This window comes from Vigna unguiculata, chromosome 3 (assembly GCF_037176805.1).
Source record: "Vigna unguiculata cultivar grain cowpea cultivar isolate G323 ecotype 2 chromosome 3, ASM3717680v1, whole genome shotgun sequence".
Taxonomy (NCBI): domain Eukaryota; kingdom Viridiplantae; phylum Streptophyta; class Magnoliopsida; order Fabales; family Fabaceae; genus Vigna; species Vigna unguiculata.
The window spans coordinates 40,601,335-40,616,303 of record NC_140794.1 but is presented as its reverse complement, the minus strand read 5'-3'; positions in this window follow the sequence as shown (position 1 = coordinate 40,616,303).

Below are 14,969 nucleotides of genomic sequence, written 5' to 3'. Positions count from 1 at the left end.
AAATAGAAAAACCTTTCAGTAGATAACGGACTTTTGAAGTACGGAAAGGAAACTTCAGCCACACATTAATTTATATTAAATCCGAATTGTCTTCATTATGCACATTACTTTTATAAAAGTAAATAATATTGATAAATGCAAGTTTCATTTATTTAGGTACAAAAATTGCAAGACAAAATAAGAAAGGAAACATTTTTTTTAAATGTTCTCATATTTTAATAGTGTTCTCCTAGCAAAGATAAAGATTGACAAATTTTGGTTAGTCAAGTTCTTAAGATTTTTTTTTTAAGGTCTTGTCGAGAGTTGGATGAAATATTCAAGTTGACTTCTCATTTTGTAAATTATAAGTCGGGTTCTTTATGTTGTGATGTGTGTTTATAAGAAAACATAGCGGCAATGGAAGCTTAGTATAAGCTTAACATCATAATCAAAAGAATGAATCTTACTGATAAACTTTCATTCATGGATCAAATTACGTATAAATAAGAAATATATTAGGATTAAATATGTTTTTTGTCGTTAACTTTAAAGTGAAAATTGAAAATAGTTCTTTCTCAAAATGTTAGACCAATTTAATTTCTCGTCTTTAGAAATATGTGGATTTAATCCTTTTAATCAAATTTTGTTAAGTTTATTTGACGTTTCAAACACATTTCATGATAATATTTGAGTTGTTTACACTGTTTGACATATTTTCTCTTCAATATTAAGTCAAATACTACCATAAAATGAGTTTGAAACTTCAAATAAACTTAACAAAATTTGATTAAAATGACTAACTTTACCATATCTAAAAATTGGAGGACTAAATTAGGTCAAAGTTTTTAAGAAGGACTAATTTCAATGTTTAGTAAAAGTTAAAGGACTAAAAACATATTTAACCCAATATATTAAAAATAAAATATGAATATCAAAAGTAACATAACTTAAATATGATTTATATGTCTGTCCAAATTATAAAATGAGAACAAATCATTTAAGAATGAGAATTACTCGAAAAAATTATCACTTAAATTATAAAATTTCAATATAAAACTTATTAGAAAGGAAAGCGTTCTCTGATGCTTTAAATCTTACTCAAAATTACTATCTATAATAATAATATGTCAAAATTAAATTGAAATGAAAGAGGAAAATTTAAATTCTAAATCTAGAATAATCGTATTCTATTTGTACGATTTATATATTACTTCTAGGACTATTTTTTTTGCTATCTTTGTTCTCTTCACATGGAGAAATCTTAGAGTGATTAACTGGACTTAATTGAGTTTGCAGTATAAGTCCAATTTCAACTCAAACTATAATTATAAATAAAATTCAAAATTTTAAAAATTAAGAAAAAATCAATGTGTTTGGATAGGAAATTTGTTTGGTTTATAGACGAGGAGGTTCACTAGGGGATACAATATCAATGAGACCTATGTTTAACCACATAAGACATTGACACCACTTTCAACCCAAAAACTTAAGACAATGAGTTTATGAACAATCATCCTTATATGGTGCTTAACTTTTTTATTTTTATTCAATGTAGGACTTAGACTCACACTTGGATTCTAAACAAATTCTTTTAGAATAATATATTTTTAAATGAGATTTTGAAATGTTTATTGAGTAAGGAATTTTGAAAATAGATTAAAATTCCATAATTTGACAAGTAATTGAATTATTCAAAATTAAAAACTTAAAAATTTTCACATTCTCATATATTTTTTATTTTTTCATCAACTTGATTTTAATTAGAATAAAAAAAATTTTTGGCCCTTCAAGTATGACCTAAAATTGAAAATGGTCATTTATAGAAACTTTTACGCTATTTGGTTTCTATACTTTCAAAAATGTTGATTTTTGTCCTTATTTTTTTATGAATTTAAAATTTATATTCATGACAAATGAAGTTCCAATTTTTTTCTGAATTTAATTTAGAACTTAAAATTGTTGCGTCCTTCTAACCCACACTTTTCAGGATTAATTAAACAAGGAAAACGATTAGATGACTTCTTTTTTATACCACTTTTATTATCACTCTACGTGGCAAGTGTAGTAAGCCATTTAAATATAATATTTAAATTATAAATAAATTTAAATTAAATTAAAGCAATTAAGTTTGTATATCCGCGCGTGGGCTTTGAAATAAAATACTGGAACCCTAATATTCACATTTCAACATTTTCGCAACATCACGTTCTCACCCTTAGTGCTTCTCTACTCTCTGCTGTTCAAAATCAAATTCTTCCATCTACCCTATCTCGCAAGTCCAATTTTTTGGAAGCCAAAAGTTGTCCAACAAAAACCCATTTTGCAGCTTTGATTTTAAACTGTCGAACTCCATCTTCGTGACCAATCTTCCATTGTTGAATCCTCAATCTGGAACCCAGTGACGAGCCCCATTGTCTTTCTGGAAGCTTGCGACCCTTTGCGCACGAAGCCCACCATTGTTGATCTTCCTCCATTTCCTTTTTCGTTGCTGCCATTGTCGAATTCGAAAATGAAGTTTGGAATTTTTGAACCCTTGTGCTGCCTTCTCCTTTCTCCCTTCTCATTGGTCGCAAAAATTGGGTGTCCCAGTTTAAAATTTAACCTGCAACCCATGACAAGTTAAGTTGTTATTCAGCATACACTTTTTGGACAGATATAAAAAACGTTATTTATAAAGGGCAGCTGCATACCCAATTGCCTCCCAAATGTGGTCGACCCTCCCAACATGTGCACACCAATAACACACCAAATACCATTCATGCTAAATCAAGTAATTTTTCATTGATCGCAAAAATTGGGTGTCCTAGTTATAAATTTAACCTGCAATCCATGACAAGTTAAGTTGTAACTCAACATACACTTTTTGGACAGATGTAAAAAATGTTATTTATAAAGGGCAGTTGCATACCCAATGGCCTCTCAAATGTGGTCTACTTTCCCAGCATGTGCAGACCAATAACACACAAAATACCATTTATGCTAAATGGAGTAATTTTTCATTGATCGCAAAAATTGGGTGTCCCAGTTTAAAATTTAACCTACAACCCATGACAAGTTAAGTTGTAACCCACCATTCACTTTTTGGACAGATATAAAAAATGTTATTTATAAAGGGCATACCCAATTGTCTCCCTAATGTGGTCGACCCTCCCAGCATGTTCACACCAATAACACACCAAACACCATTTAATTTGCAACCTATGGAAAGCTAAGTTCTAACCCATTATACACTTTTTAGACACGTAAAAAACTTCATTTATAAAGGGCAACTGCATACACAATTCCCTCCCAATTTTGGCCGACCCTCCCACCTTGTGCACACCAATAGGAGAACCAATAACTTATTCTTGTAAATCAACTAATTGTGCATTGGTGGGAAAAGTTCCTTAGGACAGTTTTAAATTTAACCTGCAACCCATTCATAGTTAAGTTGTAACCCACCATACACTTTTTGAACATATATAATTTGCTTAATTTATAAAAGGCCAGCTGCATACAACATTGTACCCCAACACCTGAGTACACACAAAAATTTGAGTCTGGCTTACTACAAAGCTATCCTTTTCACTTACAAGACATAACATGAAAAAATTATAACCATCAACAGAAATTGAAAAGTACTAATGAAATTATATTGTTCATGAATATAAAGGTCCAAACTTAGGGAAATAATATAAAATGTTAACATGCCATTGAAATAACTACAAATACCAAAACTCTTTACAACTATTTTTTCAACCTCCTCCTCCCATAACTCGCAAAAGGAGTTCGAATTGAACGACTTTTGTACTGTGGGCGTGGATGATGCTTCATTCGCGCATACATATTGCTTTCCTCCAATTGTACATTGTTTTCATTACTATGTGCATAAGAAGGAGAGCCAATGTCCACACCACTTCCACCAACATTGTCATAATCCTTGCAATGACCTTTTTCTTCATAAGTTCGACAATATCCCTTAGGCAGTTGTTTGCTCCTTTCCTCCATCTTTGTTTTTAAATTCTGAATTGGTTGTTTAAGTCCCACAATCATAGCTTCTTATTGTAAAATTTCATGCATAAGTTCTTCTTTCTCTTCTAAAAAAACCCCTTTTCCATCCTTCCTTTGAACTCTCTCAAACACACGACCATATTCATGAAAAGCTTCTTGAACAACAAAATGTTTAGCCTATTCTTCAGACATACCAACATCATGTAAAACCTGGCATTAATATCAATATCCACCAATAACTTAAATTACTACATTCAAAAAATTAATACACTAATAAACACAACAATTGTCATGGGTTGCAGGTTAAATTTTAAACTAGGACACCCAATTTTTGCGACCAATGAGAAAGGAGAAAGGAGAAGGCAGCACAAGGGTTCAAAAACTCCAAACCTCATTTTCGAATTTGACAGTGGCAGCAACGAAAAAGGAAATGGAGGAAGATCAACAATGGTGGGCTTCGTTCGCAAAGGGTCGCAATCTTCCAGAAAGACAATGGGGCTCGTCACTGGGTTCCAGATTGAGGATTCGACAATGGAAGATTGGTCACGAAGATAGAGTTCGACAGTTTAAAACCAAAGCTGCAAAATGGGGTTTTGTTGGACAACTTTTGGCTTCCAAAAAATTGGACTTGCGAGATGGGGTAGATGGAAGAATTTGATTTTGAACAACAAAGTAGAGAAGTAGAGAGTAGAGAAGCACCAAGGGTGAGAACGTGATGTTTCGAAAATGTTGAAATGTGAATATTAGGGTTCCAGTATTTCATTTCAAAGCCCACGCGCGGATATACAAACTTAATTGCTCTAATTTAGTTTAAATTTATTTATAAATTAAATATTATATTTAAATGGCTTAATACACTTGCCATGTAGAGTGGTAATAAAAGTGGTATAAAAAAGAAGTCATCTAATTGTTTTCCATTAAAAAATCCTTGTTCCATTGTTCTTGTTTGAATGCGTCGTTCTTTTTTCTCTCCTAGTGCACCTTGTCAGAGAAGAAGGAAGATTCGCAAGCCTCCATTACCGGAAGCACAGGCCGTCGTCGCAACGTCGATCACCATCCACGAAGGACGCTAGTAAAAGCCATTATTGTTGCGCTACTCATGAAGCTCCTGCTCCTCTTCTCTGTCAAGCATAAAGAGCTTCGCGATAGAAGATCGAACCAGAGGTGCGATGACATCATGAACATGAGCCACCGCGCCTCCACCGCTACTAGAGGTTGACGGAAGCACAATCCTCCTATGCACAAAAGCACAATCCAATCACCTCATCCACTCGAGCAACTCCTTTTTCTCTCATCACTTCCATCTCTATCTTTTATTCCATTTTCTTCTCCATTTTTCTCCATCTAAATTTTTCACAGAAAAAAAAAACCCAACTTAGTAACACTACGAAAAATAAAAAGAAGGTAATGGCACCTCATGTTGATGAAAAATAAAATTCCAACTCTTCCATTTCATTTTATTTTTTAATAAATTCTGAAGAGCATGGGTCAATTGACACAACAATTTTAATTTTAAAATAAATTCATAAAAAATTGGAACTTTATTCGTCACGCAAGATGAATTTTAATTCCATTAAAAAATAGGGATTAAAATCAATATTTTTGAAAGTATAAGGATCAAACAGTACAATTGTTTCGAAAAGGATCATTTCTAATTTTATGTCAAACTTGATAGATCAAAAACATATATTTCTTTTGATTAGGATATCATCACTTGATTAAGACCATATATTTTTGAGATAACTTCCTTTTGATTGATTTCAATTCATGTATTTTTAGATATTGACATGAGTTTTTTTTTTTTATTTAAGTTGTTAAGACATTTTCTTTTCTTTTTTTCAAATCATTGATGTTTCTTATTCAATACTTAGTTTTTCCAATTAATGTTTGGAAGACTATTTTTCAAGAGATGTGAACTAGCATTTAGGGTTTTTTGTATTTTTTTGTCGATGAATATTTTTTTCATCATCTTTATCGATTTTATTATTTGTCAATAGTTTGCTATGATTTTTTTTTACTAATGTTAATTCAACAAAAAATTCAATTGTCACTGATTGATAAGTCTATAAAAAAATCCCAACCAACACAACTTAGAAAGTATATGTTCACCTATCTTAAAAGGTGACTTTGATGTCATTGTAATAATTGATGAACTAAATTTTCTAAAGTTGCATAAAATACAAGTTTGAATTAGGATAAGATGAATTAGACATCATGTTTGTGATCTCATGACATGGTTCTGAGAATTAATACATTTTCTATTCCCTACCCTCTCTCAGAAGATGGACAATCTTTATAATTTCTATCTATCACTTTAAGAGTTTTAAAAGCTTTTTTATACTTGATTACACCTTTCAAGCGTCAAATAAGTCAAATTTCGTCTTGTAGTCACATCTAATTTCAAACCAATGCTTATAATTATATTAATATCATTGATATATTCTTTGAATTTAAGAGTTCTTCAATGTTATGGTTTAACATACCTAATAGTTTCTATAATTCTATGAAGTATATTATCAATTACCTTTTAAACCATTTTGAACTATCAAATCAAAAAAGAGAGCACAAATGGCCAACTAACAACCCCTCTTCAAAGGAAACATACATAGTAGATATTGGTAAGTATATTTTATTAGACAAGGGCGATGAACCCCTTCTAAGAATCCCGTGGACATATGAGAACAAGGAAAGATACCTAAGGTGTGTTATTGAGTTTTGGTTTTTCAAGAGTTTATTTTTTAGGTTTCATATTGGTGATGTTCATTGTCATAAATAGTTCAAGGAAAAAGATGATCTTTTTATCAATTTGGAAAACAAACAAATTTATTTTCACAATCCAAATTAAACAAAAAAAAAATACAAAGTTAGTTGTCAATTGATCATGTTAATCATCACAATTTTGTCAATCAATCATACCTACACCACTACATACTCCGATGCCTCACCAATATAGCCAATATTATAACCCAAATTATTAAACCAAATAATACAACAATGTTTCTTTTCTTGTTCTCATTGTTCAACAATTTATGTAACTTGACTATTTTTTTTTTATTTTGTTCTTCAAACACTATAATACATATTTCATCAATAACATTAATCCTCGCAATAAACATTTGACTAACAATAAAAAGGTGGATGACAATTTGAATATTTGAAATCCGACAATCTACCCTCCAATTTTGACAATCGTTGAATAACCCTCCTAGGTTTATTAAGCTCACACTTGATAACTTATGTGATAAAATCTCTTTAAGCCGTAAACAACGATGATCATCAACGAGTTGACAAAACTTATTCTCCTTTTCAACAACAACACACCACAACATCTTAAGTCTAGAAGTACACTAATATTCAACTATCACTAATGGCAAATGAGTCAATTACAACACAAGATTTACGTTCGACTATAAAAAATTAGACATTAAAAAAGTATGATGGAATTTTTATGAATAAGGACAATTTATTTTCATTTGATCCTTTGTGTGGTCAGATGCAAAAGTTCTCATTTATGCCCGGACCTCTTACATTTAACCCCTTTTTACGTCTGACTACAAGAGGTTTGACATGAATAAATTTTTATAATGTTGAATGCAACTCTTATTTTTCACTTCTTCTTTCACGAAAACCTACGCACAACTTCTCTCTTTTCCAATGATGACCTTGGGTGTGGTGGAGGGTCCATTAGTGACCAAAATAACATTTTTCTTCATCATTTATAGGTAGTTTCTCGTGGGGGTGATTTTGTCCAATTGCATTTATATTCTATATTGAGGTTAGTTATTTAAACTTCTACTTTGTTCATATTGAAATCGTGTTTATTTTTTGAAAACTCAAAAATGTTTTTCTTTGTTATTGATGGATATTTTTATGGTTGTGGTTGTTTTGTGATGATTACATAGAAGTTTTTGTAAGTCAAGTGCGTCATTATGATATTTGTTTTATATTTTTGTGGTTTTTTTTAATCTTAATCATACGAATACATGAATATATTCGGTGTACGTGCATTTCTCTCTCATTTTGTATATTATTGTCCTTTTTATTTCATAGAACAAAGTCATTATAATTAATATGTTTCTTTCCCTTGCAAGTCTACACCAATTATTAAAAAAATAACAAAAACTTTACATTGCAAATTTTATCCAACATAAATTTACATCATAATTTTTTTCCTACATAAATTTATGTAAGAAACTTTATCCAACAGAAATTTATCTCACTCGACATAGACATCTATTTATTAATGGACATAAAAAATCACATCATTACCATAAACTGTCTTTCTTAAAACAAATCCAATAAACCTATTATTATATATGGATGTCAAATTACAAAACAAATGTTCTTATTTAATAACATGACCAAAGATTAAATTATTTTTTTATTATTACTACTAAAAACAAATACACGTATGTTTGTTATTTTCTATATAATAACAAAAAAATATGATAGATAATTTTGATAAAATTGAAAAAAATGTGTACACCAAAAACAAAAATCATAGTATAGATATTTAAGAAAGAAATCATTGAATACTCATAGAAAATATATTTTAGCCTCATCCTATATTTTGGTAAAATCTTCTTTTCTACGTAATGATGCAGTATTTAATTAATGTAGGATGTTGACTTATGTTTTAGTTTAGCTTCTTGTCCAACCTATACCTGAAAAAGTTAAATTTGAGTTTAAATAAATTAATTTCAAATGAGGAAAAAAATGAGGCGAAAGTTGTTGAACTAATTCCACCACTTTGACTCGGACCGCTGCGGGTTGAGGTTAATGAAGTCTTTTCCTTGCCAATTGTAATATAACTTTTATTTTAGAGCATGTGTAGGAGAAGGTAAACATTGTTTTCATATAAACTAGTATGAGACACGGATTTTTTTTTTCTTATAAGTTGGATTAAGAAAATTAATATTTTTATTGTTATATTTGAATAAATTATTTATTTATATTATTATATTCTATTATTATAATTACATATATGATATTTAAATAATAAAATAAAAATTAAATAATTAATTATTATTATTATTATAATGAATTAATTAAGAGTACATAAAAGTTAATGTTTAAATTTTAAATAGAAGCATATTTAAATATAATGAGATTAAAATGTTTAAATTTTAAATAGAATCACATTTAGATACAATGAGATTAAAAGAAAAATAATATCGGAAGATATTGAGATATGGAATAAGAAAAAAAAAATGAAGTTAAACATAAATTATTTTAAATAAAAAGTAACATGCAAATATGAATAAAGTGCAAATATACTGTTAAATGTAATCTTATTAAAAATTTAACATGAATTCATGGTTAAAATTAAAAAAAAAAAAGATAGATAAGATATTGTTATTAATGTAAACTTTGACTCTGAGTTAATTGTTTGATGTGTAAACACATGTTTTACCACTAGAGTTGTTAGTTATATATTACATTAAAATAAGATACATATGTACATATCGTTGTTAAAATAAATTGTAGATATATTGTGAACTTTGGTCCCGTGTAAAAGTATTATTCACACATGAATAATTAAATTAAAAAAATGTAAAAATATTGTGAGATAAGAATTGTAAAAAAGTTAGAGTAACCTGAAATTGATGTTAAAAATTTTAAACAAAAATACATACAGATGTTTTTATGAAGGTAGACATTGAATTTATAATAAAAGTTAAACATAATACAATAAACATGAAAGTATTATAATAATTATTTTTCTTTTTAATATTCAATAAATAATAATAAATAAAATAAAAATATATTAATAATAATGGTAAAAAATTAATTAAATAATTATGGTATTATATTGTAATATATATTAAAATATTTTTATGTGTAGATTAATATAATAGTATGTATGATTATAAATTTAAGAAATTGTTTTAGGTAATGTTTCGATAAATGAGTCATTGAATATTTATTGCAATTAGAAATTAAAGGTTTTTGAAATGTAAAAGTTACCGTGTATTGAGTATAAGAATCCCCATATCAAGCAGCTTTTTCCATACTCTATTTCCAACATGAATATTTTTATGAATTCTACATGCACTTAGAAGAGCACCCCAAACGTTAGCATATCTCAATGGTAGAGATAATGCCTCCAAGAGAATACCTTTATGTATTAGAGGGAACATATCCAGCAACATTTAGAACACTCCGGAGAAGTGTGAAAAAAACAATACTCAGAGTGTGTCCCAATGCATGCGAGCATCAATTCTTAACAACAAAAAAGTTTTACAAACACAACTGGTATTGTTCTTAAAACGGAGTAAACACCAAACCAATTAAGCAGTTTTTCAACAATTGAGAACCTGTGACCAAGATTTTAAGTCATTAATGCCAATTGACAAGATGGCAGCCCAAGTTGCCAGCAAAATTTTTTTGTATAATTTAAGCTCTATGCATCTATTTGGACCATATTACAGCAACAGACTAATTGGAGTGGTTCGGCAGATAGGAAAAAGAAAAATGAAAATGTTCATTAATTAATGAATTTATTAATGAAAAGACAAATTCTAGTAACTGGAGGAAGGTATTATTGGTTAAATAATCCATTAATCAGCACTGAAACGTTAAAATTATTGTAGGAGGAATCATGGGAACTGCAAAACATGAAAACTGCAAATTTATAATCATCAAAATTGAATACAATAACCATTGAGTGATTGATTAATTACAGACACCGAAAAACACAACTATAACACATTATCATCTGTTACATGATCCAGAGGAAAGAAGGTTTACCTGTATCCTTGTATAAATAATCCTAAAGAAAAAAACAACCACCAGGATTCTAAGAACACACAAACCTAGCAACACCATACTGGATTGGCTTACAGAATAGAAATGATTAAAATCAAACTCAAAAATTATTATGGAGAAATGATAAAAATTAAACCTTTTTCGTCTTTTTATGAGAACTTCGTCTTGATCTTCAAAAACCTTCGATCTTCTCTTCAACACAGCTCCTAAAACCTTTGAAAAGAAGTAATCAAAAAGGAAGAAGAAAATGAAAAATCCTAAAGAGAAAAACCACCATCAGATTCCAAGAATACACACAATCCTAGGAACATCGGAACGAGTTGGCTCGCAGAACAAAAATGATTAAAATCAAACAAAAAGAATGGAGAAATAATAAAAATGAAACCTTTTTTGTCTTTTTGCTTGAGAACTTCATCTTGATCTCTGAAAACAACCTTCGATCTTCTCTTCAACAACTTTTAAAAGCTTTGAAAAGTAGAAAACAAAGAAGAAGAAGAAAATGAGAAAAAAAAACTTTAACATGCTAAAGAAATAGATAACACAAATCGGTAAGAAACACCATTTACCTTCATGGAATAAATTCCAAAAACGACCATCAGGAATAACACACTTCTCTTGAAAATAACACAAAGCAACACAGATCGAAAATGCTGCTACTGCGAGAGTAAACCAAATGTTGCCACAAAGATATTAAGCTTAAAGCTGAATGAAAATAGAAGTCCAAAACAAAGAATATTACCCCAATCAAGGAATATTACCCATAAACACGTTTTCTAGTAAAAAAAGTAGAACAAACATATTATCTTTGCTCTCCATGCAATGAAGATTCTGGAGGAAGATAACAGATAAACGTAACTTCTTCAAGAAATTTTCAAATCATTGTCAAGTCAATATACAGTGTTCCCTCCTTCTGCACAAATCCAAAAGCGGGAAAAATAAAATGACTTATAACCCATCATATGTTGTTCTTTAAACACAAAGCATAATGGGGGCAAAGCTGTAAAATGAAGACCACAAATAAAGAGAACGGGAAAGCATTTTTGAAAGAGGGGTAATTTACTCAAAAACTTGTAAAATGAACAGGTGTCAATCAATAAAGTTGGGTTATTTCAGTAATATCGAGAGATGTTTTTACGAAAAAACCTGTAAAATGGACAGGTGTCAACAATTAGAGTTGGGGTATTTGGATAATTTTCAGAGGTGTTTGTTTTCATATAGTTTAGACGAAGTTTATGATAAATAATTGTTAATTATAATTATAATTTGTAATGCATTAATTAATATAATTGAATTTATAAACTATATTTGAGATTTAGAATAAATAATATAAATTGTTTTTAACTTTTGACATTTTTAAAAAGTAATTAAATTATACATTTTAAATTAACCATGTATTAATAATCTTCTTTGTGTAATGGATAATATTTTGTATTACATAATGTTTAATTTAAGTTGATATTATTTGTTTTAAAATATTTATTATAAATCTTGTGAACAAATGGAGTCACCCTTTCTTGTCCCTCATACTTCAAGTCTTAACCAAGTTGGCTTCAAATTTGAATAAATATTTCTCTTAAAATTTTAAGTTAGGTTTGTGAAAGATGGCGATTTTGGATGATTGATGAAGATCACGATATTTGATAATGTTTTGATGAGGACTCCATAGTTAGATTAAAGGCTTTGAAGACTTTATTTATGATTTATCTTGCTTTGAGTCTTCTTATTCTTGTTAAAATGAATAAGCCTACTTAAAATTGATTGAAGTTAATAATTGATTTTAAAATTAAAATCGGTTATGTGCATAGGATTAATTTACAGTTATTTTACATTTTTCAAGTTATATAAGGTTAACTAATGTTTATAAATGATTTTGATCTGAAAAAGTTATTTTGAAGTTTGATTTAGTGATGTATGCTTAGCTTTATTGTGATGAATTCTACAATACACTAATTGTTTTTTATGAATTTCCTAAAACCTAATAAAACAATGTAATGGATTACTTAGAACGATATTATGATAGTCAATTTAATTGATTAGTTGAAGGATGTGTAAGTCCAACTTCCTTATAACTTCATATATTTTTATAGAAATTATGTTTTTCTATACTTTTTAATAGAAATTCAATGGAAAAGTAAAAAAAACGGAGTAAAATATTATAAAAAAAGAACATAAGTATTAAAGAGAATTAAAGGTCTAAGAAATTGTACACTATTTTTAGCCATTATGAGATGAGTGGAACAAATCCTTTTCTCAAAAATAATTGAAGAATTTGTAGCACGTAATTCTCATTACGGAATGGTAATTTTTTTATCTTTTTTCACATACATATATAAAGTAATATATAAATAGAAATTATTAATTTTAATTTTTAAATTTTTATATATATGGCTCTTTTAAAAGTTTTATAAATCATTTTTGACACTTATAAAATATTTTTTATATTTTTTGAAGATTCAGACTTAAAATTATTAAATATTAAAATTAGTGAATGGTTGAGAATTTATCTTTTAATTTTTTCACAATTGTAGAGGATTTTTTTCAACTTTTTTTCAACTACCTAATCTATGGATTTTGAAAATTTTCCATTAATCAAATTAAGGTTATAGTTATAAGCATTTTATAATTAAGTGACAATTCATTTTAATTATCTTTTATTTTATTATAAATTAAAATCACACTAAACACATCTCAAAAAGTTAAATAGATTACATTTTTAACAATTTAGACTAATCGATGAGATGAATCGTGAATTTTGATATTACTTCATAGATTCTTTAAAAGAAAACCCTAGATAAATTTGACAATAATAAACTATAAATAACATATAATTAAATTTTGACTTTTTTCTTTTTATATATTTTCCATTTCTATTTAATATAAAATTTTCATCTCACAGGTAAACTTTCACACTTACCATATAAAAAAGCATACTAAATTTTCTTGAAGATAAAAAATAAAAGATAAATATTTCTAAAATTAAAGCTTTATAGTGACTCGTAATATCATAAAGGTTGAAAAGTATGTGAATGATTTCATATAATTAGAATATTATACTTTTAAGTAAAAACTATAGAAATATTTTAAACAAATATAGAAATATAAGTTTCAAAATCTAACTAAAAGTATTTTCTAATATCACGCCAAATAACTGATTATTTAAATATATTATAATCAACTATAAATGAAAACTTTTTAGAAATCAATTATATATATATATATATATATATATATATATATATAATATAATATTATATAGATGGATAATTAATTATGAGAATAAATAAAAGATTGTCTCAAATTATTAAGAATAAAAACTTCGGTTATTACTATCAACCAAATTAAAACTTTAGTTTCTTTGAGCATATATTTTAAAGACTTCACTTTGCCAAATATTTTCTATAAAACATTATTTTGATGATTTATTTTGAAAACTTCGAAAAATATTATTTTTCTTCTAAAATATTTGATAAATATTTTTTTGAAAAGTTATATTATATTGTGAAAAACATTTAATTATAAAATGCTTGCTTAATAAATATATTTTTATTTAAAGAGCCGGCTCATTTCGTTAAATATTGTTTTTTAAACTATTAAAAAGGGACATCATAAAATATATTTTCCTATCTCAAAATTATTGCAATTTAAAATTTTCTCACATAAACCAAGAACAATAATAAATGTTATTTATTGTAATGACTTTACTAAAATAACGTCATTTTCCCGATAAGTAAATTACTTTTGTCTATTACGAAGACAATTATTGTTTTAAAACGGGAGGAAGTATGTTTTTATACGTGATTCATCCAAGATATTGTTCTGTTGCTACCAACCATAGGCAATAAAGAAACCCAGTTCCGATATTTATTTTGTCCATATATACATTCCACCAGTTGTACAGTACTAACTCTTCTATTTATGTTCGGAGAAATATTTGATAACATTGGATTATTTTATTTAAAGTTTAATTAGTAATTTAGTGTAACATCTCGTTTAATTAATAATCATAATTATAGGAAGCGTAACACAATAATATAGTAGCGCAGTCCTGGAGTTTAAACATTACTCCTTACAATTATCCAAGGGAAATTCAAATGGGAAAAGGGCACACCACGATGCCAATAACAAAGTATAATGATAAGACAACAATATTTAGAAATAAAGCCCAAGGGCAAGAATCACATGGGCCATAGCCCTAAAGAGAGTCCAACTAACAGAATCCAGCCCAAACAAGC